A 6,000-nucleotide genomic window follows, 5' to 3' on the forward strand; every position below is an offset into this window, starting at 1 on the left:
CGCACGTGCTTACCCCTCTGCCCTACCTCGCACGTGCTTACCCCTCTGCCCTACCTCGCACGTGCTTACCCCTCTGCCCTACCTCGCACGTGCTTACCCCTCTGCCCTACCTCGCACGTGCTTTCCCCTCTGCCCTACCTCGCACGTGCTTTCCCCTCTGCCCTACCTCGCACGTGCTTACCCCTCTGCCCTACCTCGCACGTGCTTACCCCTCTGCCCTACCTCGCACGTGCTTACCCCTCTGCCCTACCTCGCACGTGCTTACCCCTCTGCCCTACCTCGCACGTGCTTACCCCTCTGCCCTACCTCGCACGTGCTTACCCCTCTGCCCTACCTCGCACGTGCTTACCCCTCTGCCCTATCTCGCACATGCTTACCCCTCTGCCCTACCTCGCACATGCTTACCCCTCTTCCGTACCTCGCACATGCTTACCCCTTTGCACTACCTCACCTGGGCCTTTGGCTGCATACACGTACAGTGCAAGCAATTGCTGAGTTGGATCTGTGCCCTGTGTGCGCCAGAACAGACAGCCCAACGAAAGGATTTTTGTGGTGTAACCTACCGCCCGCTCAAAATGATAGGTACCCTTTAAAGGGGTTGTGCGGCATTTAACATTTATTCACTAAATAACAAACATTACAAAATTATATAACTTTGTAATGTGTGTTATTTAAGTGAATGGCCCCCTTCCCCGTGTCCCCCCCCCCCCCCCCGGAAGTGTGGTGCATTATACTTACTCAATCGCTGTCGACCAACGTCCGCCATCTTGGGTCGACGACGTCATCTTCGGGAGGCTGGCCGAACCGCTCCAGCCCTCCCTCATGCTGACCCGTCTGCCGTGTCATCAGCTGCTCAGCCGCGATTGCAATCGGAAACAGCGACCGTAGTTTTACGGAAATATACATAGTGTGAACATAGCCTAAGGTTGCATTCACGTGTTTCGTGTTCTGTTCACGAAACACGGACGTTGAATGCCCAGCATGATGGATCAATATCATGCCGACAGCAGGGAAACTCTTTGAATCACTGTGAATTCCCCGACCCCCCCTTATCTATTAGAGCCAGTGCTTTATTTGTTTTTCTGTTTTTATAAATGAGGTCCTTACGTTGAACATAAAATAAATTGATTAGGAACATTTATGAAATTCATAAGAAAATTAATAAAAGTTGGTAATAAAAGTTGGTAGCTCCGACTGTACGACTGACTCCACAGCCCTACTGCCAACTACAGTACACTCAGCTCCTCAAGTAGGGCAAGGGTGCTGAAAGATTCCCTTTAAGGCTATGTACATTAACCAAAGTGGGATATTTTTCTCCTACAAGATGCAGTTTTTGTGATTTTGCGAATCAAAAAATATTATGTTGTGGAGCAATTCAAGAATTTCTACTGAAGGATGTGAGGGAAAAATGGCACACAAAAAATAAACACTTTTCTACATATGCAGGGCTTTTTATTGGATGTTTTTCTTAATCTATGGAGGATAAAAACCACAAAGTAGGTAAAACTTGTAGTTTTGTATTCCCCTTTTGGCTCCCAGGTAACCTCTGAATGCAGTGGGGGTTTTTTACAAAGAGAAAATAAATGCGCTCATTGGGGGATTTTTATCAAATTGGTATAAAGTAGAATTGTCTTAGTTGCCCCTAGCAAACAATCAACACAGATTCTTTCAGAAATGCAAGGTGGAATCTGATTGGTTGCTAGGGGCAACTAAGACAATTCTGCTTTACACCAGTTTGATAAATCTCCCCCTATTGTGTTTTTGCTGCATATAAAGGTAGGTTCACATTTGGGTCAGAGATCCATTTGGGGCCTCCATCGTAGGTTTCATTTAACCCCTTAAGGTCAAAGCCAATTTACGTTTTTGTGCTTTTGCTTTTTCCATTTTATGTTTAAAAGTCCATAGCGCTTGCATTTTTTCACCTAGAGACTTATTTGAGCGCTTATTTTTTGCGAAACCAATTGTACTTTGTAATGACAGGCATTATTTTTCCATAAATATGCATCGAAACCGGAAAAAAAATCATTTGCGCTGTCAAACTGAAAAAAAAAACTAATTTGTTTTGATTTCGGGGAGTTTTGCATTTACGTTGTTCGCCCTATGGTAAAACTGACTTGTTATGCATGTTCCTCAAGTCGTTACGATTACAATGATATATAACATGTATAACTTTTATATTATCTGATGGCTTTTAAAAATTCAAACCATTGTTATTCAAATATATGTTCCTTAAAATCGCTCCATTCCCCGGCTTATAGCGTTTTATCCTTTGGTCTATGGGGCTGTGTCAGGTGTCATTTTTTGCGCCATGATGTGTTCTTTCTATCGGTACCTTGATTGCGCATATACGACTTTTTGATCACTTTTTATTACATTTTTTTCTGGATTTGATGTGACCAAAAATGCGCAATTTTGCACTTTGGAATTTTTTTAGCGTTTACTGTGCGAGATCAGGAATGTGATTAATTAATAGTTCGGGCGATTACGTGCACGGCGATACCAAATATGTTTATTTATTTATTTATTTAATAATTTATATTTATAAAATGGGAAAAGGGGGGTGATTTGGACTTTTATTAGGGGAGGGGATTTTTTATTAATAAAAACACTTTTTTACTTTTTTTTTTTTTACATAAACTAGAAGTTCCCCTGGGGGACTTGTTATATACACAGCACTGATCTCTCATAGAGATCAATGCTGTGTATATACACAGCAAAGATCATTGTAATCGGTCATAGATTGCTATGGCCTGCTGCAGGGACCTGCGCCGGCTAATAGAGGTACTGCCCGGCTGCAGATTGCAGCCGGGATCGGTGCCGTTCAGAGCGGGGTCCCGGCAGGACCCCGCTCTGAACACCCCCCGCGGCACCATGACGTACCAGGTACGTCATGGGTCGCTAAGGGGTTAAATACCAGGACAAGGGAAAAGCTTGCAATATAATGTCCCGTTGAGATCCTGCAAAATGACGGAAGGAAAGTCAATGGGGTCTACCTAGGGGATCTGTTAGTGTCCATCATGCAGAAGACCATCTGATTTTGTTTACTCCTGAACAGAGCCTGCCAGTGTTGCCTAAACTGAGCAACACTTTGCACACTGATCGGAGCAGACGCCATCCTATGTTATAGCGTTCTTTAATTCTAATTTATTTCTATTTTCTAAAAAAAGATTTCACTTTTTGTACGTTGTTATGAAGGCTGCATCTTGCCTGAGCTGTTCTTAATAGCAATTAGTGACATTCTTTACAGTAGGCTTTGTGGACATAGACAACAATAGACAGACTCTGTCCCCTTAACCCTTAGAGGACCCTGCCAATTAAATTTTTTACCTCCTTGTGCTTTAAAAGGCCATAGCACTTGCATTTTTCACCTAGAAACCCACATGAGCCCTATTTTTTTGCGTCACTAATTGTACTTTGCAATGAGAGGCTGTATTTCTTCATAAAGTACACTGCGAACCAGAAAAAAATTCAATGTGTGGTGAAATTGAAAAAAAAAACGCATTTTTTTTATTTGGGCGGTTTTCTTTTTATACGCCGTTCGCCCTGGGGTAAAACTGACTTGTTATGCATGTTCCTCAAGTCGTTACGATTACAACGATATGTAACATGTATAACTTTCATTGTATCTGATGGCCTGTAAAAAATTAAAACCGTTAACAAATAATGTTCCTTAAAATCGCTCCATTCCCAGGCTTATAGCGCTTTTATCCTTTGGTCTATGGGGCTGTGTTAGGTGTCATTTTTTGCGCCATGATGTGTCTGGATTTGATGCAACCAAAAATGCGCCATTTACCGTGCGAGATCGGGAATGTAATTAATTAATAGTTCAGGCAATTACGCACGCGGCGATACCAAACATGTTTGTTTATTTATTTTTATTTATTACATGGTAAAAGGGCGGTGATTCTGACTCTTATTAGGGGAGGGGGCTTTATACTAATGATAACACTTTTATTTTAACTTTTACACTTATACTAGAAGCCCCCTTATACTTCTAGTATAAGTGCACTGATCTCTCATTGAGATCTGTGCTGCATAGATATGCAATCAAGTGCCCGAGCCGGGATCAGCGCCATTACAGCGCTGACCCCGGAAGGGGTAAGATGTGTGGGATCGCTCCTCCGGGACAACTTCCCGGAGGAGCGATCCTCCCCACTAGACACCAGGGAACGGCTGCATTCGGTAATCATTTGCACTATGATCTTTACTTTCTATTCCTTGCTTACTATTGTATATGCAGCTTTTTGATTACTTTTATTACAATTTTTCTAGATGTGATGTGAAATCAGCATTTTTGCACTTAAGCATTTTTTTTTTTGCGCTTACGCCGTTTACTGTGCAAGATCAAAATCCAATAATTTAATAGTTCGGCCATTATGCACGCGGCGATACCAAATATGTTTCTTTTTTATTACCATGATATTTTCTGTTGCAAATTATTCCTTATTATAGAAACTGATAAAAGGGTTCTACAACCCACCAGTACTACACATAGGAACATAGCCAAATAATTTGCCATCATGTAGCAAAGATGCAGTAGTTTTAGCAGTCAAGTGCATTTCTGTTTATAATTGCGCTTTGCATTTCTACTTTGTTTAGTGCCATGTGCACCTTTCATACAGGCCATGGCTGGGCATTGAAAGCTGCTGACATCAGATCAATATAGTGTTGCATGAATGCATTCCAGTTATTATAGATGTAAGCTCTTACTTTGTAAAAAATTTTGGTGCGTGGTTTGGGTAATTTTAGAATAAATCATCATCATTGGCAACTGTTGTGTATTTGAATCTGCTATGTTTATGACGCAATACAACCACACTGTTATTCTTATAACCAAGAATAAGATTCACAAAATGAATGGCCATAAATGATAGAATGAGATTTACAGAATATTTAAGCTCACTCCAAATGACGTTGTAGCCCCTCACACAGTGGAGTCACATAATTATGACTACTAGCTAATAGGCCAGAGTAACTGTAATGTGCAGCATGGACAGCAGCTACAAGGTCTGGAAATAAGGGCCCCCTTTACACTTCCGCTTATTCTGTTCTTATTTATTTCTGTGGCCCCATACAACACTGTGTCCTAAGGGTGACAGCTATAGTGTTAACATCCATAATGCTGTCCATAGCTTGCCGGTCAATGCTAATGAGGATAGCTACAGGTGCACATCGTTAATGCTGTCTGGGCTGCAGACAGCACTATGGATGTGTGACTGTGGCCTCAATTGGCTCCTGATTAAGGTTGTAACTGGTATCCAGAGCCATGCTAACTGCAGTGCATCCCACAGCTGCTGGACTGTGTGCGGGGGAGAATCCAGAGAGCAAGCACAACAACCAACAATGGCCCCAAAGTTTCTTTAGATTCAAGTCTGGAGAACTAGGGGGCAGGGCAGATTTTAAGCTCTTACAAGCAGAGCCATCACTTCTTGTTTGAATAATTAGTAAGTAACTAGTGTCAGATACTTTGTATATGTACCCTTAGAATTGTGCTGCAGACTTTGTTGGTGCTATATAAATAAACATTATTAGTAGTACTTTGGTAGTAGGTAGTTGATTTGGTCATGCCCTTCCAAATAATGCCAAACACTTCTAGCTGGAAGATTCCATCCATTTTAGGGAAGACAATGAGCATGTATGGAGGGATATGATCCCAAATCAGTTTGTAGTGGCTTCCACATGAATGAGTGGGCCCAGAGGATGCAACAAACCATCAGCTTGTGTTCTTCAAGCAATGATTGTGGGGAGTTTGTTCTCAGGTTTTGCTTGCCTGGTATGGCAACATGACTCCGCAAAGAAGGCAACCCTTTGCAATTCAGGCAAAGTCTAATTCTGATACTGCTGGCCAAATGTAAGCCTTTTTTGCTGATACAACTTCATTGGTGCAGTGATCATCTCTCTGCTTCAGAGCCCCATATGCAGTAGGATTCAGTGAACTCTTGTTTTAGACAAACCTTTGGCTATCCCCCCTGCGTTCATTTAGACTGTGAACTGCTTCAC

Source organism: Dendropsophus ebraccatus, chromosome 1, assembly GCF_027789765.1.
Source record: "Dendropsophus ebraccatus isolate aDenEbr1 chromosome 1, aDenEbr1.pat, whole genome shotgun sequence".
Taxonomy (NCBI): domain Eukaryota; kingdom Metazoa; phylum Chordata; class Amphibia; order Anura; family Hylidae; genus Dendropsophus; species Dendropsophus ebraccatus.